General features: G+C 40.2%; 2 long non-coding RNA genes across 2 annotated transcripts in view; one reads left to right on the top strand and one right to left on the bottom strand.

The window, feature by feature from the left end:
• Positions 1-11137, bottom strand: part of LOC149458560 (uncharacterized) — a 94705-nt gene extending 83568 nt beyond the window's left edge. The window contains exons 1-2 of the long non-coding RNA XR_016313408.1: positions 11011-11137; positions 244-340 (exon numbers count right to left, since the gene is read on the bottom strand). This is a non-coding gene — a long non-coding RNA (uncharacterized LOC149458560). The remainder of the gene's footprint in view (positions 1-243; positions 341-11010) is intronic.
• Positions 11138-11266: 129 nt separating this feature from the next.
• Positions 11267-25921, top strand: part of LOC149458559 (uncharacterized) — a 38097-nt gene continuing 23442 nt past the window's right edge. Inside the window, exon 1 of the long non-coding RNA XR_016313407.1 lies at positions 11267-11448. This is a non-coding gene — a long non-coding RNA (uncharacterized LOC149458559). The remainder of the gene's footprint in view (positions 11449-25921) is intronic.

The following is a 25921-nucleotide window of genomic DNA, read 5'->3' as shown; positions in this document are numbered from 1 at the left end:
AACTGGCCAAATTTCAGTCCATGTGTGGCTGGCTCTAGAGGGCACTTAACTCACTTTTGGGAGATTTTTTCACTTCCTTTGTCTAAAAGACAGGGAGTAAAATGAAATCTCAATAGGATGCAAATGCAAAAAAAATAAATTACAGCAGTTTTACTCTTTCCCTATGATATCCAAAATAAATAGTTATGTTTGAGATATTTTTTAATAACTGTCAAAGTAGCAGTCATTATGCAATGTACTCACTATGGCTGACATCTCTGGTCCCTGAGGCACTGGACTAAAAGGGAAAAAATATTTCTGATGTTTCACCTTTCTTCAGAGACAGTAGATATCTTTTCTTCTGCAAAGACAATTTAGGCACAATCGGTAAATCTCTTGATTTTTCTGAAAACAATATTTGTAAAACAATTGTAAATGATTAACTCAAATAAACTATTGTCCAAAAGGCTTTTGGCCAGGCTTTCACTTTACCAGATTGGAAAGTGCAACAAACACACTCAGAGACTACATTTCCCAGTACTTGCAGATCAAAAAAGGGTATTAGTGCATCTCTAGTTTTTTTCTGCTTCTAAATGCTGAGCTTAAAAAATGCCTCTAGACCTCTAAAAATGCATTAGGCCCTCTAGACCTAATATGCATGGACACATAGGATAGCAGTTGCTTCTACAGAAAAAACACAAAGCTTCTCTAGGAGCAGTATTTTTTTAAGCTAGGGTGCATGAAGCCTTAACGATAGATAGGTAACTTGCACAACAATCCCCAGACTGCAATTCCAGGGATAGTCCCTCAGGTGACAACAAGTAGCCAGTCAGGCTCAATCGTTGGGCCAAATCAGTGGGCACATTTATAGTTAGGCCAAGAGAAAAGTCGTGTCCAGCTGGGCACTGACAGTGACAGTGTGACAGAAACATGGTTGGAGCATAGAACTACTGCAAGTATTGGACCATTGGAGCGAAGTAGTTACTGTCCCCAGTAAATATTTCTCCCACTGGAAATGTCCAGCATTATTATATACAGAATACATATGCCAGCTTACTTAGAGGGTTTGTGAGCTGAATGGGCAAAGTGGTTACTTTAAAGGTTAACTCCACCTTTTATACCATGTTACATATTACACCCGCATTGAGTAACATGGTGTCAAGTGGACCCCCAACACACCCAAAACAGCCCCCTCCTTGTAATAATGTGCAGGGATTCTTCTCCCCTGCAGCCACTGTCACCTCTGAAATCTGCACAGCTATGTGGAGCTCCACCTGCACAGCTACATCATTCATTAACAGAGGTCTGTGAATATTAAGACTGTGAGATGCCATCGTGGCAGATGAACTTAGTTCTCAGTAGAATACAAGTGCAGTGATCATCACAATCGTTGTCCATTGACACTTCCTCCAGCTCTCTAACTGAAAACCTGTACCTTTGTATGGGCGGGGAACTGGAGGAAGACACTGAAGGAACCTGACATGGCCTCATGGCCAGGCGCAGACTGACAACTCATGGAGCCCCCGAGTAATAGGGGATCATGGGGCCCCTGTGTCCTTGCCCAAACTCAAACCACACCCAAAAAAGCCTATGAAAGGTACCAGGGGCATCTCATGGGGCCCCTTACTGACCCTGGGCCCTCGGGCAGTGTCCGAGTGCCCGAATGGTCAGTCCGCCCCTGAACATGGCCCACTCATCATGGGTGCAATGCTTTGCAGGCTCCTCTGAAAATAAATATTAAAATGCAGTTTTTTTCCTGCAAGAATAGAGTTTGTTGTCAGGGATAACCATAGATGAATGTCAGAACTGAAATGAGGGGATAATGCAAGGCCAGAAGACACACGAGAAGTCAGCAGGAAGAGCATTCATACGATCTAAGCATCTAAGGTCAATCTAAAGTACATCACAAACATTGGATTGTCAATGCAGGATACATGTTTAAACCTATGGATCCTGCACATGGTGAGTATATTTTAAAAATATAATGACAAATCTCTAGACTGACCATGTGCATAAAAAAGGAGCTTAAAGTGTTACTAAATCCAGGACTCTGCATTCACTATATCTGGTCTCCCACAGTACGCAGATCATGGAAATGCAATTATTTAGGTAAATATAAACTGCTAAATACCTTTTCTCATCAGCAGTATATAGCAGTCTTGTATCAGTGTCCAGCAGAGCACTGGTTAATCTTGTATGGGTTTTAATTCTCCTCTGACTGTCCTATGAGACTGCATGACACCTGACCTTCTGCCAGGGCAATGCTGATTTGCCTTGTGTCGATCACATGCACCCTTTCTAGCAATGCAAAACAGAGCATGTGCAGACTTGCCATTGCTGCTCTGTACTATGGCAGATGGATTGGGGACAGTAAAAGAAGGGAAGGATCAAAAAAGACAGGATCAAACAGCCTTTTTACATAATGCTGTTCCACAGTGAGTATAACAAGCATGTGTTACTGCATATACAGACTGATTTTACTGTTGTGGGTTTAGTAACACTTTAACTATTCAGAATGCAGTAACTCATGAATGTACTTGGCCATGTTCCTGCAGCTGTGCAGGGCACCTGAGGGCACAAAGGGAATGCTGATGCCAAAGAGTAGATTTTGAGGAGGAGTCTGCTGAGCTGGATTACTCAGCGGAAAATAGAAAGTGTATGAGAGCAAACCTGAGCACAGGGAGCCAAGGATGTCTCTGCAAAAAGAAGCAGGAAGGCTAGGTTCACATCTTCGCGTTCCTGCGGGCCGCATTTTGCACGGGCACGAGAGCCCATTCGTTTGAATGGACTCTCGTGCCCCGGGACACGCAAGGAAGAAGTCCCTGCATTTTTTTAGAAAACGGAGCCTGCACGGGAACCTTGGTTCCCAGTACGTTTGCGATTTCCAGTGTGGGTGGTGTGCCATTAGAATTAATGGTACCCTCCCGCAGGTCCGCATTCCTCTGTGCAGGAGGTGCGGTTGCACGGATTTTTGTGCGGATCCGCAGCGGCACCACTCGCACAGATGTGAACCAGGGGTAAAACTGATATAAAGCCAACTGCTCAACCATGCCCCAGACAGCAGACTCTGGTAACAGTTAACTCCCTAGCAGCTGAGTTGCCAGAAGTACAAAAGTGTGGGAGCTAAAAAAAAAAATTAGGATGCTAAAATAAGATAAATTTATAAATTTTTTGATCATGGCAGCCATGAAGTTTGTATCCCACCCCACAGGTTTTTGCATGTTTGTATGCAGTGTTTTTATTATACTGGATCTGTCTTAAGGCTTTTTTTTGTCTCATTCTGGATTGACTGTGGGTATAGGAATCTGTATATGGTAGTTTTCAATTTATTTACTCCAATATTCTTTTTTTTTCTATTAGCTGAACAGCTGTAGATGGACCTGTGTCTTTTTTTCAACCTGTGTAACTATGTTGCCAAATACCATGACCAAGACATATCTTCCTAAGAGACTGTTTGAATAAATCATATTATTATTATTATTATTATTCAGTATTTATAAAGCGCCAATAGTTCGCTCAGCGCTGTACATTACAAAGGGGGACAGAACATGTGGTAATGAGAGACCTATTTACACTAAAAAAGTAGAGAAGTAGACTTTTGAATTTATAGTAGATGCTAATGAGCTGGCTGAAGTATACACATTCAAATATGAAGTATACAGTCAAATTACATGTGGCAGTTCAGAGAGCAATGCTAATGTGCAGCGGGGAGCAATAGAAAATAATTTTATTTTTACATGATACAGCCTGTCAGTAGCATTAACACAGCTGTTTATGTTTTAAATAGGGCCCCCTAAGTAATAGAAATACCTTGCGGTGCCGCTTCAAACTGGAAGTGGAAAGAGAGAGAATCACCCTGCTGGCAGATGAAAGGAGGGAGCAGGTGTCCAGGAGCGATTCCAGCACCAGCCGATCAATGGGGAAAATAGATGCCGCTCAACCAACCGCAGGAGTCAGTTGTATGGGATGGCCTCATTCGCTGCTCCAGCCACACCGCTAATGCATTTTGCCTGCCCATTGGGCTTGATCACAGAGGTCCTCTGTGATCCAGCCCCTGGTGGGTGGGGCAAAATGTGTCAGAGGGCATGGCAGGAGCGGCAGCTGAGGCCGTCCAATACATCTGACTCCTGTGGTTGGTTGAGCGGCATCTATTTTCCCAATTAAATCGGCTGGTGCTGAAATCGCTCCTGGACACCTGCTCCCTCCTTTCATCTGCCAGCAGGGTGATTCTCTTTCTTTCTGCTTCCAGCTTGAATCGGCACCGCAAGCTATTTCTATTACTTAGGGGGCCCTATTTAAAACATAAACAGCTGTGGTAATGCTACTGACAGGCTGTATCATGTAAAAATAAAATTATAATAAAACATAATTTTGTAACTTCTTGATTCTGCCAGTAGATTTAACCTCCCTGGCGGTATGATTCTTTCCGATTTTTTTGTGCTGAAAGCGGTACCATTTTTTTGCATGGAAATATGTAGTTTTTTTATTGTAGGCTGTAATTTTTAGGAATAACTCACTGAAATCTGTCCGAACAAGAGTCTAGTAAACATTCCGGATATGATAAAACTTGAAACACGAAATCATAAATTATAATTTAATAAATAATCATAAAAAATAATAATATAATAATAATAAATTTAATTCAATAATATAATCAAACCAAAAACACTGAAATTTGAAATACAGAGGCAAATTCGCACATCGCTGAGCAAAGTCGCAAAATCGTTTTCAGTGTCTGATGACGAATTTCCCCACGAATCATTATCACTCAATTCTGATAGTGGTTCTGATTTACTATCGCTGTTCTAAAACTGCTTTTGACGTAAAAGGACGCTTTTTGGACGCCATGGACTTTTTTAAGTTTCCAGGCAGAAAGAACAGTCAAAATGCAGGCAGGGCACAGGACAAAGCAGTAGGGACAAAATATATGTGAAATGCATTGAAACAGCAATGACAGCAAAAATGAAATTTTTTAAAAAATTCAAATTTCCCGCCGTCCCGACATCACAGGGACCGGAACACAAAATCCGGATGCCGGCATCGGCCCGAGGAGATGGCCGGGGATGCTGCAGGGGACACATCGCGTGAGCGAAGGACAAGGTAAGTGCTGCAGGGACTCCCTGAGCAACGCCGCATGGTAAGCCTGAGTGTAGCTCGGGGTTACCGCTCTTGGTATTGAAATTTTACCCCAAGCTACACTCGGGAATACCGCTAAGGAGGTTAAAATGTATCACTCCCTTTAAAGTGGTAACATAGGGGTTTATTTACTAAAGCTGGAGAGTCCAAAATCAGACTCGCTTCTGCATAGAAACCAATCAGCTTCTAACCTCAGCTTGTTCAATGAAGCTTTGGCAATGAAACCTGGAAGCTGATTGGTTTCTATGCAGAAGGGAGTCTGATTTTGGACTCTCCAGCTTTAGTAAATAAACCCCATAGTGTCAATTAGAAAAACTGCTGACAGGCAGGGTTTTTATAACAGAAGAGACCCTAGAGGAGGAGGATCCGAAAGTTCCATTGGGGGGGACCCCGGAATGGGAGGATCAAGGCTTCTGTGTGCAAAACCATTACACAGAGAAGGTATAACAAATGTGATATTAAAAAAGAAAAAAAAAAAACTTTACTATCACATTAAACCTCCCACTTTATTTAATCAAAGAGAGGTATTCAAAAGCAAACTGAAGAAATAAGCATGCAAAATCACTTTGCTTGGACTAACGGGGGTAATGGCATCAAACTCCTGCCCTTACCTTAAAGAGTTACAGCTATTTTACTGCATATCCACAGAGATGGGTGGGTTGAAAATGGGCTGCGCTGTGCAAGAGAAGTAAACACAGACCTTCAGCTATTGCATGTATTAGCCCCAGTACAATGTATGCAATGAAAGGAGTGTTTGATTGACAGTGGAAAAGGATATGAATAAAGAAGGACATGAATGATGTGTATATAAATATATATATATATATATATATATATATATATAGTGTGTGTGACCATTTTTTTTCTCCACAACGAGCATGTCTGAACAGAAAAAAATAACTTTAGTTTCTGTTATACAATTTCTCCTTATAAAACTCAGCAAATTTGAAGTTAGATGTTATCTTTCACCGATTTACTTTATGCCAGAATAATGGCTTAAGAAATATTGTTGTTGCAAACTCTTCTTTTTGTTATTATTCCCCTGCAATTGGTTTTCTATAGAAAGAAAAGTTGCTAAAAGTCTCCAATGAATAAGATGCAAGTCTTCCTTTGAATGCAGCCATTATGTAGCTGATGTTATTGGCATAAAGGAATTGTATAGCAATAAGGCAGACAAAAGCAAGTAGATAACATTGCTTTGTTGCGCTAAGACCTTGAGGTGTGAGGGTGGTGTATGGCCTAGGAGATTTGCTCATTCCAGCTCTGTTATGTAAACAAAAAAATACAAGATTTAGTCCTACACAAAGGATAAAATGAGAATGCTTTTATATCTTCATTGTTCCAAGTTTAGAAGACAGAAAGAAGCCATTGAGAAAGCTCAGTCCATTTTAAAGCTAATTAGACAATAAAAGTCAAACAGCAAAAATAAGAAAATTGCCCTGAATGCTATGTACTGCACCTGCTGAGCTATTTTTGTCAACTGAACTTAAAGAACACATGGATTGAATTTTGGCCGGTTTAGCAGGGACCGGATGAATTGCAATTCATGTATTGGCACTATGGTTGAACAGAAGCCATTCTACCAATCAACTTCTGTTCAACTAGCCTCTTGGATTTTAGCTGCTCAATCAGTGCTGCAGGCTATAACCCAGGGGCGGACTGACAACTAATGCGGCCCATGTACAATAGGGGATCATGGAGCCCCTGTGTCCTTGCCTAAACTCAAAAAAGCCTATGAAAAAGGTACCAGGGGCATCTCATGGGGCCCCCTACTGACCCTGGGCCCTCAGGTAGTGCCGAGTTTCCAAATGGTCAGTCCGCCCCTGCTATAACCTGATCAGTGTATTCTGATAGCAGGGAAGTCTCCCCGCTGTCAGCATACAAAGATACAGCGGGAGGTTTCCCCCAACCACCTCGAATGTGTGTGCGACCCATGCAGCGTCAGATCCTGGCTTGTAAATTCCTGAGTTATGTTCTGGGAGGGGGTCACTGCTATGGGGTTAAAGATGCTTTTGTGTCTCCTATTCTAAAAAATGTCATGGCCGACCTATGAATTCTGGACAACATGGTTTTCCTGTGTCCTCTCACATAGTTTTTAGGGTGCCCAGTTTGCATTATCATCACAATGTGGATTAGGAGAATCAGGTAATTTTTTTTAATGCACTGATAAATGAAAAACACTGACTCATCTATGGGATGCTTAACTCTATCCAAGATTAATAATCTAGTTTTGTATGATTGCTGGCAAGTTGTGTCACATTTTGGCTTTTTTTTCTACCTCCTGGACAATCCACTTGTGGATCTCTCCGCCAAAATGACTAGTATGATCACTACAATCCTCAGTCTCCGTTGAGTCTCCGCTCGAATCACCTGCTTACTGAACGACATATCAGACTGGATGTCACTCCACTTCCTCAAATTAAACCTTTCCAAAACCGAGCTCCTAGTTTTCCCTCCAGCCTGCGCCCCCCCATCCTCTCCATCATGACCAATAACGCCACCATCAGTCCCACCCCGCAAGCCAAAGTCCTAGGTGTCACTCTAGACTCCAACCTGTCCTTCCAACCCCATGTCCAATCGCTGGCAAATTCATGCAGACTCCACCTCCGCAACATCTCCAAAATACGTTCATTAATAACAATAGACACTACTAAACAACTCATTCACTCCCTTATTATCTCACGACTCGACTACTGCAACTCCCTCCTCACCGGCCTACCTCAACACAGACTATCCCCACTTCAGTCTATCCTGAACTCAGCGGCCAGACTCATCTACCTTACCAACCGCTCCGTATCTGCCACCCCCCTCTGTCATTCCCTCCACTGGCTTCCGATTGCCCAACGCATAAAATTGAAACTACTAACATTGACGTACAAAGCTATTCATAATACTGCCCCAAACTACCTCACCGACCTGATACCCAAATACCACCCAACACGTACTCTTCGCTCCTCACAAGACCTCCTACTCTCTAGCTCCCTAGTCTCCTCCTCCCATGCCCGACTCCAGGACTTCCCCCATCCTCTGGAACTCACTACCCCAATCCATCAGACTGTCACCTACCCTCCTCACCTTTAGGCGCACCCTGAAAACCCATCTCTTCAGGGAAGCCTACCCCTCCTCACCTAACAGCCGATCCGCTCCACTCCTCCTACCACTCCATCCCCCACAGCCTTCTCCTCCTGTACCACTATCCCCTCCCTCCTAGATTGTAAGCTCGAAAGAGCAGGGCCCTTGAACCCCTCGTGTATTGTATTGTCACTGTATTGTCTCATGTACTGTCCCTCACTATAATGTACAGCACTGAGAAACTTTTTGGCGCTATATAAATACTGTATAATAATAATAATACAATGTCAGAGGAATCAGGCTCCCTCTGTAGATTTTTTATTAACTTCCCCTTCTCATTCTATTGTCATATTGTAGAATAAATAGCTTCATATTAATTCCAGAAAGCAATGCCTTCAAAGCCTTGAGGGTGGCAGAAACAAAACATAAATAGTAGTGCAGATATTTTGCTTATGGAGTCTCCATAAGATTAAAAAAGAAAAAAAACACTGGGTGACTATGGCAGCTGGTGCCCAACCAAAACTGATATTTGCTCTATAATGCAAATTTCTATGTAGAAAAGTTCTATCAAAATGAATCATTCAAAGCAAATTATATCAATAATATGAATTTATTGATTTAGAAAAATCAAAAACAGTGACAGTACAAAAAGCAGTTGCAAAGACCACACCTCAAAACCACAAATAAGATTGACTTGTACAATGCTAATATTGGTAAACCACTCACGATGAATGGGGTCATATAAAGTATCAATAGCCAACCTCATACTGTCAGAAACAATGGAGAGGTAGGAGAGGCTAAGCAGAAAAGAGAGAAAGGGTAAGAGGAAATGTGGCAGTGTGGGGGAGAGGGATGTGTACACCACGGAAGACCACACTTTGCATCGTAGTCCCCATCACACTGACAGAACCAAGATATTAGTAGTCATAAGTCTTGGACTGAAGCATAATTTGGAGAAATATAAAATGCCATTCAGTGTATTTGAGTTCATCAGTCAGGGTGCAAGGAGTGGTAAGATGGACTGCAACTGTTACCCCTTTGACTTTTGGATAGGATAGTTACTACAAAAGGCCATGGGGTAATGTTGAGACTTGAGAGGGAAGGCTGCCATGTAAAAAAATGAGTTTCCTGTAAGAACAGGGTATGGATTCATTGCTTATAAATGTGATAGAGTATCTGTGTTTTCTTTTGCAGACAGTTGATTCCCTGGTCATTTATAAAACCAAAGTTTATCTTAGCCATAGTCATGCAAGGCCAAGGGAAGCTTATGAAGTGATGCAGTGGTGGATTCAGCCATGGTTTCAGTTCTGGAGGTGGGATCCCTAGGCGTTTGATGAAGGTTGGCAATATCACTGCAAGTAAAAAGGATCACAAGCCCAGTTCCACAAAGTGGAAGTGGAATCTTCACCTGTACATGATGTCAGAATTTCTGAGTAGTCTTGTCAGTGGGTGTAAGACTCGGCGGCAGTCCAAGGTTATCTGGGATACATGGGGAACAGAGAGATTGGGATCACATAAAAATCGACCATACCTTGCTCCTTAACTATCTGTAAAATGGATTTTGGCATTATTTGAAAGTGCACTCTACTCAAGATATTTCATAGTCTGGAGGTATCAGGGTTCCTAAGATTGTGCTGTGCATGTAGTCTCTACTGAGTCTAGCTACCGATGCTGTCCGTGGAGGCATTTTCATATCTCTACCATGTCCTCAGGATCCGAAGCAGGAGAGCAAGTGCTTGAATTTGACGTAATTATTATACAGTATTTATATGGTGCCAGAAAGTTTGCTCAGCGCTGTACATAGTAGTTGGGGACAGTACATGAGACAATACAGTAACAAAACAGTATACGAGGGGTTCGAGGGCCCTGCTCTTTCGAGCTTACAATCTAGGAGGCAATGTCTAATGCAAAGTTCTTTTGTAATCCTTAAGAAGGGGCAAGGGTTCAAAGTCCTTCTTGGAAGAGAAGCTATGGGTTTTCCTAGGTTTCCACGTGGCAGAGAACCAGTTGAAATTTTCAGCAAAGGAGTGATTAGAATCCTTCAATTCAGACACCTTCTTGTCCACATGGCAGGAAGTATATTACTTTCAACATTTCAAGGCCAAACAAAGGAGGAAAAAAAGAGAAAAAAAACTAATGCAGCCACCACATCTAAGGTCTGGTAAGTTGCAATATTTTAACTTTATATTGTTGTGTTTAATATACTTTGTTTGCTCAGCATCAGCACTTTAAAAAATGAGCATATGGCGGCTTACAGGACAATAGCGGAAAGTGTGTACCCAGAGCTTTGGAATTTTAAAAGTCTGATAATGCTATTTGAAATAAACACCCACTAGCCAAACTCCCTGATCTACTGTAGACTGTTTTTTGGTTTCTCCTAAAACTCTGTTATATGCAGATTTATACTGTCCCTTCACAGTTTAACACTATTCTACACCTAATTGAACTTAACTCTCCATTTTTAGTAATGCAGTCCTTTTCTTGCATTTCCAAAAAGTGACTCCTCCCAATTCTTAAATAGAGGGTGGGGCCAACCCAAAGGATTTGAAAAAAGGAAGTCTAAAAATTAAAGGGGAACTCAAATAAACCCTTGCCTATATGAAGAAGGGGCAAGAATGCTAAAGGCTATTATATGGCCGTGATACTATATAAAATGCTACAAATTTAGAATTACAACAGCATACTTCACCCTACTTGTTCAATCGTAATATTGCAAATAAGGTGCAAGCAACTGTATTCTCAATTAAAAAACAAGGAGAGAGGGGGAAGCGCCTCTAAGTGCAGCAGACCACTTTAATATAGCAAAAAAGTAGGAACACTTACATGTAGGTAGATAAATATAGGCATGTTAAATGTAAGGTGTTGCGACACCAAGCAGCGTGGTAGCAGGAGGGATGCAGATGTGGAACCGGCCAGCATGCACGTACTCCTTAATGGCAGGTGGAACGCATGCTGGAGTGCACATCAGAGTGGGCGTGATGACATCAGTGACCAAAATGCAATGCGATGCATTTCGGAGCATGCGCTGGCCTCTAGTGGCGTAAGCACGCTCCTTTGTCAAGCAAAGGAGCGAGCTTCCACCACTAGAGGCCAGTGCATGCTCTGAAACACGTCGCATTGCATCCTGTTCACTGACATCTGCATCACTCCTGCTACAAATCTGCTCCAGTGATACGCGGACACAGTGGGCACCAGTGACAGCCGTTCTACTTGGTGTGTCAACACCTTACATTTAACATTCCTATATTTATCTACCTACATGTGAGTGTTCCTACTTTTTTACTCTATTGAAGTGGTGTGCTGCACTTAGAGGCGCTTCTTCTTCTCTCCTTACTACACAGAGTCTGTTACAGTACTACATGGAGCTTGCCCTGAGTGCCATACGGACCCCTCAATCCAAGTCACCCTAACCATCTTGACCCACGATTAGACTGTTCCGGACTTGGTTCCAGTATTTGCGCTGATTATTATTTCTCTTTTTTCAATTAAATAACAAAACTGTAAATCTTTTTCTCTTTCGAGCTATCATCTATAGTGTTGGTTCTCTATGCATAGACAAAAAGGTTACAAAAATACTGTATACATATATATATATATATATATATATATATATATTGGAGCAGACTCAATGGACCACTTGGTCTTTTTTCGCAGTCACTCTTCTATGATTCTATGTTCTCCTTTATTGAGAGTACCTTTTATTTTTTTATTAAAAAGTCCATGCTGTCACTTTTGGTAAAGCAGGTACTTTTTGTTGATAAATCAAAGTAATTGCCAAATAATGATTACAAGTGTAACATCCACTGATGCTAGAGCTATTGTATTATTCTGGGTTAACAGCGAAGATAAAAGCCAAGCAGACAGCTAGTGCAAATGTAGCTACTGTGCCACACAATTACAGTTTACACAATTTCTACAATGCTCTACAATGAGGAGGAGAAAAAAAAATTTAGAACAAGTATTTACACTTAACTCTAATTGTAACAGCCTGTCCCGGACAATAGTAGAGTGTGTTAACCATCCATTATGCTTTTTGCTAGGAAAATTAACACTGGCTATAGTGGCATGTAACCATTGTTGGATCCAACATAAGGTAATAGATTACCCTAGAATTATTGTGTAGGAAGATAATGAATTTGTGCTGGTATATTAGAGTTTATATTTAGTGCAAGGACATTCTCGGTTTAAAAATTAGCAAGGTTGGTCTGCAAGTGATCCTTACGGCTAGCCTACTGTGCCTGCCTTATTATTTCTACTTATAATAATGTTGAATGTTTTGAGTTTTTTCCTTTCTATACTTGTATTATTTATTTTTTAGGCAGGTAAATAGAAAATTTACATCGTCAGCCAGAAGGTATCCTTACTTGATTTTTTTTTCACATTTTATCACTTAATTTCTTGCTGTTCTGTCAGAACTCTTAACCGAACTCAATAGCTCAAGCTTGAATTTACATGCACACAACTGTGATCAGTTGGAGGAGTAATATACCTTCCTTTCCCCTCCTCCTTCATACCGGCTTATTCAGATAAGTGTATGGAGTTTCATTGTGAGAGAAACCCTGATCATCACAGCTACTGCTCTGGTTTTCATTTGGGCGACATGATTTAAACTGATGGTATGTGGCTATATGTACTTTGGCTAACTTGTATTTAGCATGTTTACTTGTATGGGGCTCTACACTGTAATATAGTATAATTTATATATGCAATTCTTATTGTAGAGCAGAAGTGTCAAACTGGCAGCCCTCGAGCTGTTGCGAAACTAAAAGTCCCATCATGCCTTTACGTTTGGGAGTCATGCTTGTAACTGTCAGTCTTGCAATGCCTCATGGGACTTGTAGTTTGGCAACAGCTGGAGGGCCGCCAGTTTGACACCCGTGTTGTAGAGTATTTATTTATGGAAAACATATGACCTCTTTGGCCAAATCTCCAGTGGTGGTCTTTAGAGTGGTGGGAACCCTTTGTGCCCTTTTGCTGACACAAGGTATCTCAATAGCAATACAACAGTGACTTTCCTGTGAGTTTTCATTCCTTTCTTGCATGCTCATTTGTGATGTCTTGTGCCACATATTATGATCATAAATGTATTGTTATGATTTATGGATATATGAACTTGAAAATGAAACACATATGGTGACTCTGTATGATCAAGCCGATGGGTTTTGCCTCTTTGGTGGTGTAGTAGCAATTATTTAAATTAGAACTGTGGGCAAAACGTTTTTTTCCATTTTGGATAGTGTAAGAGGGTTATAATCCCCGTCGGATTTTTTATTTTTGCCATCTATGTCCCAATGGGGAGATTTACCTTTTTTCTCCTTTAGTACTTCTTTACCTTCATTTTTCCTTCGGTTCAATTCCTCACTGGCAGAATTGCATAGAGTTGTCCCTGTCCCATGTGATTTTCAGAATCTTTTCCTATTATAAATGCATGGACACTGCACAATGCCATTTCTCCTGTTCGGAATGCTGGTTGTAATTCTCAGCATCTATTTTTATTCTGTGTGCATGCACACTGCACAGTACTACTTCATTTGCTCTGTATTTCACTGTAGTTCTCAGTAATCATTCTGTATGTTAGGACATTGCACAGTAGAATTCCCCATCTTCTGAATGCTGGTTGTAATTCTCACTATCTGTTTTTATTCTGTATAAATGGAGGCTTCACAGTACCACTTATTGAGCATGTCAGGTGTAAGTCTCAGAAGATGCTCTAATTATGTATGAATGGACTCTGTACAATACCATTTCATTTGTTCTCTATGCTGAGTGTAATTTTCTGTATCTATTCTTATTCTCTATGTAGGAACACTGCTCTGTACAAATTCTCTTGTTCTATGTGTTAGGTGTAAATCCTCATTTCCATTCTTTTTCCCTATGCATGGATGCTGCACAATACCACTTCTATAGGTCTATAGGCTGGGCGTTATCCTCAGTATCTGTTGATATGTCTGTTGATATGTCTTCAAGGACACTGCACAGTAGCAACCCTCTTATCTTAGAAGTGATTCTTGGCTTGTGTAATTATTCAGCTTGTAAGTGAACTGCACACCAAAATGCACATTTAGCCTTGCTCATAGAAGAGAAGTTAAAAGAGAAGAGTGGGATTTAAAAAAAAGAAACATTCATACTCACCTAGGTGGATGCAGCATCTATCCGGTGCTGCATCTGTCCCTTGCTGCCTCTACACCATGAATTGAGTGATCAAGACTGCTGATCGCTCAGTTCTTGCGTCTGCTCTGAATACAGAGCGGTGACTGTCAGCCACTGCTCTGCGCTCTACCCCTCCAGTGCTCATTGGAGCACCGAGATGTGGAAGGGGTGGGAGCAGCTGGCGGAGTCTCCCGGAGGTGTGCTGAAAGGCTGAGTCAGCTGCCGGTCAGGTATTATTGTCGGCATGCCTGTAGAGTCTGGAGTGGCTCTATGTTGTCAGTCCACAGCGGGCTGTAGCTCACTGTTGGCTGAATCTGGGTCACAGAAATGCAGAACTAAGTGCACTCCTGAGACCCACGGAGGAAGTATGCCCAAAAGAGCTTTGGCCATACTTCTCCTATAAAACAATCTAACTACATCTACTTTTTATTGTATGTCCCATGGTTGACATCTCTAATTGGTCCAAGTCAACCAATCAGTAACTACACTGTGGAAATCTGACCAGTACAAAATAGATTCTTAAAGTGTTACCAAACCCCCAACAGCAAAATCAGTCTGTATATGCACTAAAGCATGCTTGTTATACTCACTGTAGAACCTAAGGGGTTAAACCTCCGCATTGTGTTAAAGCATGTTTGTTCCTGTCTTCTCTGATCCTTCCCTTCTACTGTCCTCAATCCATCTGCTTATAGAACAGAGCCCTAGGAGTCACTCTGCACATGCTCAGTTTGCTAAATGCACAGTGGCTAAATGGTTATCACTCCCACCTAGCAGTACTAGAGCTGTTGGTTTGAATCCAGACCATGGCACCACCTGCCCGGAGTTTGCATGTTCTCCCTGTGTCTGCATGGGTTTCCTCTGGGTACCCTAGTTTCCTCCCACACTCCAAAGACATGCTGGTAGGTTAACTGGATCCTGTTGAAATTGGCCTTAGTATGTGTATGTAGGTTAGGGACCTTAGATTGTACACCCCTTGAGGTTAGGGACTGATGTAAATGCACAATGCATATGTAAAGTGCTGCGTCAATTGGCAGCGCTATATAAGTACCTGAAATAAATATTCTGTTCAACAAATAAAATCAACCATGCAAGTTTTTTGCCCAGGACAAAAGCATCATGGATATCACTAATTGCAAAATTGTATGATGGTAACAGGCCAGATGTGTGGGATGTTGACACATTTCATGGCTTAAAGAGATTTCTAATTTGAATTTATAATTATTAAAAAGCTATATCTGTCTTTTCCTGCAGGACAACAAAGATTTTGCTATCAATTACTTTACTGATTCAACCCCAAATTCAATTACATTTTATGGCATGTGTTGGATGTTCAATTGAAAGGTACCTAAAGTGAAGAAGTCTGAGTGTTATAATTGCTGATCTCACCTTCTATTGTCTTTCTGAATAGAAAATATTTTCCAATTCCTCCCCTTTCCCTAATATATGAGTTACGAGATCTGTTTTGGAGCCACCATACAAACGTTTTAGCAACTACAGGCTAGGCTGTAATGGCAATTTTTTGAGAAGCTTGCGATTTATAAGACATGATCATTTTATCTAGAAGATCACATCAGTAGGGGATCACACAGAGGGCTATGCTTATACCAGGTGCTGAGAATGGTGAGTGAGAGAAACACTGGCTGCAGCTGCTCTCTGTAGTTGCTGCCCTGCAGAACTGAACTATGTCAGCAAAAGGAGGGAGCTTCTGAGCAGGAAGAGTTCAGTAGACTGAGTCAGGCAGAATTGCACTGTGGGAACTGTAGTCCAGAAGTTGGAAACTCCACTCTAATCAAGAGCTTTTGAACTCCATTTTCCAGAGGGAGATTGCCAGGATGAGGGTAAAGAGGTGAATTTTCTCAAACTGTATAGGGCACAGCTTCCTCTTGCCATAGGGGAGATCGGAGAGAGTGTACATCACTGTTCAGTGTGCATCATCACTGCTGCATATCAGCGGCGGTGGATCTGGAGTGATGAGTGCAGATAGAATTACCTGGGTGCAGAGCAGAGAGTGGACTAATCACTGTGTGTGACTGGATGGTGAGCTGCAGTGTTTCTGGGACTGGTGAGCTGTTGCTGTGGGGATTTACTATCTGCTGCCAGAGAAGGTGATTGAACTCTTTAGGAAATTACCATACAGCCATCTAGTAGCTTTATTTATGTACTTATGTGCACCAGCAGAACAACTGGGCCCCAACACTATCTGGCTGAAGAGTTAGGGCTAAAGACTGTTCCTCTACAGCTTCTACATGGGGACCTTCACCTATTGCTAAGCATGGGAAATCACACTATATCCCAGTCCTTCTGCTAGATTGCACTAGTTATAGTATTATTATTGACATTACATGTAATGCTTATATGCACTGTTTATTGTTGACTTTGCTGATTCATGAGTTAATCCAAAGTCTAGTAGTAAAGAACTCTATTCTACATTACCTTAGCAAAGTGATTAAACTGTCTTGCTGACTGTGTCTGAACCTACCTTCTGTGTGTTCATTTATGCTCAAACCACCATTTATTCCAACCTGTACCAATACATTAAGTTAATTTACCACTAAATGGTCTTGTGTCTATTTCTTGGTACAAATTCCCAGCCGAGTTAAAGGTATCAGTGGTAGTGCTACATAGCTACAGGGTAACCTTGTATCTGCATTAACAGGCTCCATCCAGTTTTCAGAAAGTCTGTAGGTTGATTGCATAACAAGAGGATAAGAGTTGACATAAATGAAATTACTTATGTTGTTGACTTCAGCAAATATGAGGTCTAAAAAAAACTTTTACCAGTTAACATACATTTTTCCTCTTTTTTGGGCCCTGAAACCTTTGGTCACAGGTGCATTGCCTACAGGTGCTTTATGGGATAATTGTCCTTATCTGAGGATCTGTCCCTTTGATGAAAAGAGGCAAGGACATTAGTAGATATCAACGTGAATGTCTTCAATTTGTAAATTTTTTTACAAAATTAAATTGTATAATTTTTTTAAATTCTTTATTTTGGACAAGGTACATACAGATGCAAACATGGTCAATATATAGTCCTTGCTTTACAATCATACAATAGCAAATATCATCATAAGTAATACAAATAGAAGAATGAAAAGCATATCACATATCAATATTTCTAGGTCACATATTGTATGCATCTTTAGAAAATCTCTGTAGTACCTGACTTAACTAGCCTTTAAGTGTTCACAGAGTATAGAAAATCAGAGAGCAATAGTGTGAAGACCATCACCTGTGGAAAGACAAATATGGCCCTGTTTTGTATAGCAAAGAAAAATAAACAGCAAAGCCTATAGTAACACTGTGTCTCGTATTTTTCTTCCAATGTGCATTTTGTAGGGGATATAGATCTGCAAGTGAGAACCCCTAGAGGAAGGGAAAAAAGAGGGAAGGGGCATAGCTACTAGTAGAGTGATTAGAAGTATAGTATTATAAGGGAGGAAGAAAGAGGAAAAAAACCTACAAAGAGAGAGGAAAGATGAGGAAAAAAAAAGGGGGGGGGGGGGGTGAGGGCACTGAAAAGGTTAAATATAGTGAGTCCCAGAGTATTATGCACTCTGATTAGCACTACCAATCAGGTTGACCAAGCTGTTGATGTCAGGTTCCAATTATTCATGCATTGAGTAGAATAGGTGAATGCTGTCCATGGAAGCAAGGTATCTCAAAATGTAGCTTCTCAGTTATGTATTATCGCAGTCAACTCTTCAATACACTTAATATCTTTTACTTTGGAAAACCACTGACTCAGTGTGGGATGAAGGGTGTCATTTATTTCCAAAGGTATGGAATACAAGCTTTTGCAGCGTTCGGCAACTGGACTGTCAGGGAGATCTTATAGCATTTCATTGGTACTGTATTGACATGTTACAGGTAGCAAATTGTATAATTTGTAATCACTGCCATAGGTACTGGAAAAATAAAATGTTCGGAGGGATGCATTTCTGTAATTTTTCCCCTCTGTTTATGACTGCCCTTTCCATATTCTTAAACGAAATCAATCACTAAAATCTCATATTGTAAATTCAAAAGTTGTTTACAATCTTTTAAAATCTTTCACTACAGTACAGGAAAGAACTGATGAACCTACCTTGAAGGTCCTTGTTAAAACACTTCCTGTTATAGGATGACAATGATCTCTCAACTGTGCTCTATGTTGCCATTCTATCACATGCTCTCCTGATGGAGACTACAAGAGGCTGTGGTGACACACATTGAGCAGATATGGTCACTATTGCCACTCTCAGTAAACCAGTCAAAAGCCTATGTAGCATGATGTGTAGTCAATGGTGCTGTGAGTGCGTGTAGAAATCTGTGCACCACATTGTGACTGGACTGCACTGCATTCTCATGACTAATGGGAGCTTAGATTAGAATTTGGATCCTGTTCCTTTTGGTCGTTGCTCCCCCTTCATAGTGCCTTTTTGCATTTTAAATATTGTGGCGCCCAATGCTGTTGCTCCTTTTTCCTCTCTATTGCATCAGGAATGTATTATCCTGTCTGTGTCTCTAATTCCATCTAGCTGTCTTTATCGTCTTCAGAATGCCGAAATATGAAGACCCTCACCATGCCACATGCAAAAAAAGGAAAGACTACTTTAGAACTATGTTCTCCAAGAAAAAAGGTGAATTTGATTAGCATAACATGAGGCGACTTCATAAAAATCACAAATTTGTTTATTTTTGTTTATAAAAAAATTATAAAAAAATGCAACTCCATCTGAATGAATATGTCTGAGATAGCAAACACCCAACACTGAGATGGGCTACTGCAATTAGGCATACATATATCATATACCACATACTGCATCATTTAATTATTAATTAATAGTTGTAACATAATTAGACCCATGGATTGATAGGTTTTTTGGCTGAAGATATATCATGGCCTATTACCTGTGGTGTTCCCAGCACTTTTAAGGGACCTAACCTTTGAACCATACAGATATAAGGTTTTTATGGAGATTACAGAGGCCTGTGAGATGCTTATAAGGGTGGAGATAGGAGATTAGTAGGATTTATATATTATATCTGCTTTTGTTCTACTTTAGAGCAATCCTTGGAAAGTCTAGGCTATATTCACATGTTACAACTTCGAAGGCTGATACAGAGGCAGTTGTTGGAAGTGTTGATTGGTAGAATATGGTGATCTTCGCCTATGTCCATTCTGGAGTTATGAAATCTGCTATGATCCTATGCTACCATATGTATGTGGTAAATTGTATGTCTTTAATAGTTTTTGGGATACCTCCTTTATATAAAAGGAAATACATTTAATGCCATGTTACCTACAGTGCATCCATGTTTGTTATTCTACTAAATTGGGCCTATGATACTTGCACCTTTAGGCTGTGACTCGCCTAGTAGTCCATTGGGGATCTGCTCATTGGGGTGGTATGTCCTTATTGAATGCTCCTGCATCTGCACCCAATACCTTTTTAACTATCTGCATATGCCCTGATCAGGCAAGTGTGCTTCTATTTTGAATATACATGTAATATAATACAGTGCCTTTACTTGTATACTTATACATGTGTTGTACTCTACAGTTTACAGCAGCACCTACCCAATCTGTCCTGAGGAAGCGGGAAAGGTTCACAAAACATCATAACAAACTGAGCATGGAGACACTGGTGGCACTATCCAATGAGTCTATTTATGTTACAACAATTAATTAACACAATCATGAAGTGTGTGGTATATGATATATGTATGCCTAATTGCAGTAGTCCATCTCAGGGTTGGGTGTTTGTTATCTCAGACATATTCGTTTAGATGGTGTTGCTTTGATTTTATAATTTTTTATTTTTAACTATGTGGAAATAAATTTGTGATTTTATGAAGTTGCCTCGTGTTATGCCAATAAAATCTTTTTTTTCTTGGGGAACATAGCTCCAAAGTAGTATGTCTTCAGAAAGCCCTTTCCTGAAGAAGAATTTTTGGGAAAAATGTCAAGATACTTGTAACTCTACCACAATTCTACAGACTGATACTTACCTTCTTCTGTAATCGTCTGTATATGTATATGATATACACTATCCAAGTTATGACCTATTCCTAGGCAGATGTATGCATCTTATGTAGAAGGAATCTGTGTTCCAAAGTAGTATGTCTTCAGAAAGCCCTTTCTTGAAGAAGAATTTTTGGGAAACATGTCAAGATACTTGAAACTCTACCACAATTCTACAGACTGATACTTACCTTCTTCTGTAATCTTCTGTATATGTATATGATATACACTATCCAAGTTATGACCTATTCTTAGGTAGATGTATGCATCTTATGTAGAAGGAATCTGTGTTTGGGCCCACACACATTTTTGTGGTTCTGTGTATGTGCTCTTTTGACACCTTAATGTTGTTGTCTTTTATAACTGATTTGTATGTGTTCAACATTACCAACCAGAGTCTTTAGCTTTCATGATGAAGTACTGATGGTGAATTTTCTGAGAGATCATTCACCTGCAAAATCCCAGAGTTTTGTGTTTACCACCCCATTTTGGACAGAGGTTCTTGTTTAGGGTCCGCATGAAATGCAGGCATATTCCTATGTCATCAACAATGAAGAAGAGTCTGTAGGATATTGTCAACACTGAAATTTAACAAAGATAAAAAGAAAAGTGAAAACAAGCAGTTTATGTTAAAAATGTAATTTGTTTAAGATTCATGGTGCATCACACAATATTGTGATATTAACTGTTTACATACCAATTTTGAAAACGTCAGCTTCATTTTTTTACACGATGCTTCATCCATCATAAATTTTAATCTAATGGCCTCCATGGCATTTTCAAAATTATGCATGTAAATCACCATGCAAGCCATGTGGGTTTAATGGAATTATCAATATGTATTATGAGGAAATTGAACATTTATCATGAGATGCAATGAACAGTAAGACAAATAGAAGGCCAAACCAATATGTACAGAAACTAAATAAAATATGGTGGGGTTGTATGATCAATAATCTACATTAGATAGGTTTGAATTTTGTCAGGAAGCTATATGACGTAGCAGAAAATGATCTCCTGTAACAATGATAAGGTTCTTAATCAAATCACAAGAAGCTGTTGTAATGTAATAATATTTTTAATAATACATTAATATATTTGGGTTGAAAATTATATTTTTAATTAAAATAGATACTGTTTGCTATTTTTCTTAAAGGAATTGTCCAAGTTGAAAGAATAGTTGACTCATGCTTTAGACTTCTTGTTAGGAAAAGATAAAAAATAAAAAAGACATATCAAACATTTCATGGATAAGTGATTGTTACTCAAACAAAATAGGGTGCAGCGCTAAAATGATTAGCTAAGTCTTAATAAGTAAAATTCATGTATAAATGCAATATAATAAATCACATACAATAAATAACATAAATGAAGTGACAAAGTGCAGATAAAAAAGTCACTGAATAGTGACAAATGAGTGTTGTGCACTAAAACAAAAACAGTCCATAGTGCAAGTGCAGATGAGATCCCAAACGATCTTCAAAAATCCAGTGGCTAGGATCCGTGAATGAGGTGATATAGTATGTAAAGATTGCGCACTCACCAGATACGCAATCACAATGCGCATAAAAGTTGGTAGCCACAGGACATCAAGGATCCTATGTGGGTCTGGTCAGATCTGGTCAGGTACCCCTCACTGCTTAGAAGTGTTACCACACTGCGAAAAGCTGCTCTGTGAATGTAGATGCCTCCCAAAGGAGGCTACTCAAAGAACAGAGGAGGCCAAATAATGTAGTATCCTTAGGAGTATTTTATTCCACGTAAATGTACACTAAAATACAATAAAAGCCAGGAGAGGTACTGACCACATGAATGCATAAGATGGCCACCGGAGCCCTCGTGGCGCCAGTCGGCGTGACATCACACCGCTATAGCCCCTTCCCTGGCGCGTTTCGTGCGATGGCACGTAGCCATAGGGGGTTAGCTTACCAAGTAATTGTTACTGCTTATTGTGGTGATATCATGGGGAGCTGGTAACAAGAGAAGAAACATTTAGGGAGTTATTTACTAAAACTGGAGAGTGCAAAATCTGGTGCAGCTCTGAATAGAAACCAGTCAGCCTCCAAGTTTTATTGTCAAAGCTTAATTAAACAATCTGGAGTTAGAAGTTGATTGGCTACCATGCACAGCTGTACTAGATTCTGAATGCACCAGTTTTAATAAATCTCCCCCATAATGTCATAAAACGTTTCCAAACTGTATTCATTTTTTTGTATTTTGGGCTGAAACGTATATTTTGTAATATAAAAATATTTACCACTTGCCCAAAAACCTAAATAGTTATTTAACCTCCCTGGAGGTATTCCCGAGTGTAGCTCGGGGTAAAGTTTCAGCACGACAAGCGGTAACCCCGAGCTACACTCGGGAATATCTTGCAGCGTTGCTCCAGGATCCCTTTTGCACTTACCTTGTCCTGCGCTCCTGCAATGTCCCTCCTGCAGTGTCACTGGCAATGTCCTCAGGCCGATGCCAGCATCTGTCTTCCGGGTTCCGTTCCCTGCAATGTCAGGACGTACGGGGACGGAACTGGTGGGAAATTTGAACATTTTAAAAGTGACATTCACTAAATTCACTAAAATCACATAGTAAAACATTACTGTATCAAACCATTTCATATACATTTTGTCCTGAGTGCTTTGTCCTGTGCCCTGCCTTCATTTTTACTGTTCTTTCTGCCTGGAAACTGAGAAACGTCCATGGCGTCCAAAAAGCGTCCCTTTAGGTCAAAAGCGGTTTTAGACCAGCTAGAGAACAGCGATAGTAAATCAGAACCACTTGCAAAATTGAGTGATAATGATTCGTGGGGAAATTTGTCATCAGACACTGAAAACGACTTTGCGACTTTGCTCAGTGATGTACGAACTTGGCGCTATATTTCAAATTTCAGTGTTTTTGGTTTGATTATATTATTGAATTAAATTTATTATTATTATTATATTATTATTTTTTATGATTATTTATTAAATTATAATTTATGATTTCGTGTTTCAAATTTTAACATCCCCGGGATGTTTACTAGACTCTTGTTCGGACAGATTTCAGTGAGTTATTCCTAAAAATTACAGGCCTACAATAAAAAATATACATATTTCCATGCAAAAAAATGTACCGCTTTGAGCACAGAAATATGGACATAATCAGACCGCTCGGGAGGCTACACATTACAAGGATTTTTTTTTTCCATAAATTATTTTACCTGCCATTCTCTATTGAAAACTCATAGGGAGAGATTTACTAAAACTGGTGCACTCAGAATCTGATGCAGTTGTGCATGGTAGACAATCAGCTTCTAACTTCAGCTTGTTCAGTTAAGATTTGACAATAAAACCTGGAAGCTGGTTGGTTTCTGTGCAGAGCTGCACCAGATTTTGCAGTAAATCAACTCCATAAAGTAATATAGACAAAATGGATTCAAGAATTAAAGTGTTACTAAACCCAGGACCCTGCATTCACTATATCTTGTCTCCCACAGTACAAAGAACACGGAAATGCAATTATTTTAGTACATATAAACTTCTAAATACCTTTTCTCATCAGCAGTTAGAGCAGTCTTGTGACTTCTATCAGTGTTCAGCAGATCACTGGTTAAAGCTTATAGGAGGAATTTTCATTCTGCTCTAGGAGGATGCAAAACCCCTGACCTCTGTCTGCACAGTGCTGATTGGCCCTGTGCTAATCACATGCCCTCTATCAAGAAAAAAAAAAACACACCTCTCTAGCAATACACACTAAACGGAGCATGTGTAGAATGGCTACGGTTCAGTCTGTCTTATCAGGAGATAAGATGTGGACATTTGAACAAGAGGAGGAGAAGAGAAGTCATGATCAAAAGGCCATTTTACACAATACAGAGGATTAACCCCTTAGGTTCCACAGTGAGTATAAAAAACACGCTTTACTGCATATACAGACCGGTTTTACTGTTGTCGGTTTAGTAACACTTTAATTGTTTTCGTTTGTAGAACTTTTTGACCCTTATTATGACATGCTATTGTATTCAATCAATACTTTATATAATTTTCCAAGCTTGTAAGCAAAACCTAAACACATACAACACACCAACTTCAACATCCCACCTCCACCTTCATTTAAACTAAAAAAAAAACAGCCATCACATGCACAAAAATATTATAGCTTATGAATAGATGGAAGAATAAACGATTCTCCAAATAGAACAAGGATACACTTTCCCAAATGGCTAAGTTACCAATGACATTGGTTGTCACTTGATCCTTTAAATAACTAGCCAAAAGTGTTCAAATGAAGAGTGGTCCCTTCCCAGGCTGCATGTAGGAGTAACTTGTATGCATGGCATGTGCGTAACAGGTTAAGGCAAGCATTCCATATTCATAGGCAAAGCAAGACCCAGCAAACGTGACCTCCGTCCCCAGGTTTTTTTTTTATTTTTGTGTGGTGCCTCTGTGTTGGTAGGTACACTTCTGAAGTTTCATAGTGTGGATTATATAACTGAACCATTCAAAGAAATCAGGTAGGCAATACATTTTCTAGATAGGGCAAGTAGCTGAGTTATTGCCATACACAAGTTATTGTCCTCCCTAGATACTGCAATTCTTCTGATAAAGCATGATAAAAAGACCCTGATACCAACTTTAAAAAATGCAGATAAAAGCAGGTAAAAAAAAAAAAACCCCAAGTATTTAAAATGCTTACTTGTAGTATTTTCACTTTCCTTAAATATTTTTTTATTCACTTGCAATGTGCCTTTGAATGTGCCATAAAATTTGACTATTCCAGGAGTGCTAATTGTCTAGCACAACCCCCTCCATCCTTGAATGCCATAGCATTCTCCTCTTCCAGAAGAATCTAATTATTCTCTGTGGTGTCAAAAGTGTAGAATATGTTGTTTCCAAGCCCTGAATCAAATCACCCTTAAGCAGGGGCGGACTGACAACTCATGGGGCCCCCGGGCAATAGGGGATCATGGGGCCCCTGTGTCCTCGCCCACACTCAAACCACACCCAAAAAAGCCTATGAAAAGGTACCAGGGACATCTCATGGGGTCCCCTACTGACCCCAGGCCCTCGGGCAGTGCCTGAGTTCCCCAATGCTCAGTCCGCCCCTGCCCTTAAGGAAGATGCTTGATGCCAATATGGGCTTGTCAATTTATCAGGCATGAAGCCTAATATATGTGGACCTGGTGGACAGCGATTTAACTAGTATGTTGCCATCTGACAGAGCTCTAATAGAGATATTAGGCTGTATGATTCAGGAAGGGAGGCTGCTGATTGATTTAGATACTCAACACTGTTTGACTTCATGTACTATGAGAGCCGCATTGTCTATCTGCACAGTTTAGTCTGGGACAAGAAAGATAGTGGCCCAAGTTGGAGGGTCGGAGCAGCAGGGAGCTGGAAATAAAAGAGAGCTGACGGAGGTACAGCATTTTTGCATGACTACAGGGATGTTGTGGTAGATGGTCGAGAGGACCAAGGCATTAGTCCCGAGCAGCAGTGCTGCTAAAGAGAGCCAAGAGGTTGAATGTTGCTGTATTGTTTCATTGATGGTAGAAACCCCTGTGAGGGCTACTGACTGATGTGAACTTTTTCTGTTGTGTTT

Source organism: Staurois parvus, unplaced genomic scaffold (genome assembly GCF_062004578.1).
Source record: "Staurois parvus isolate SC_StPar_1 unplaced genomic scaffold, SC_StPar_1.0 ptg000283l, whole genome shotgun sequence".
NCBI lineage: Eukaryota > Metazoa > Chordata > Amphibia > Anura > Ranidae > Staurois > Staurois parvus.
This window is presented reverse-complemented; position numbering and strand designations above follow the sequence as displayed.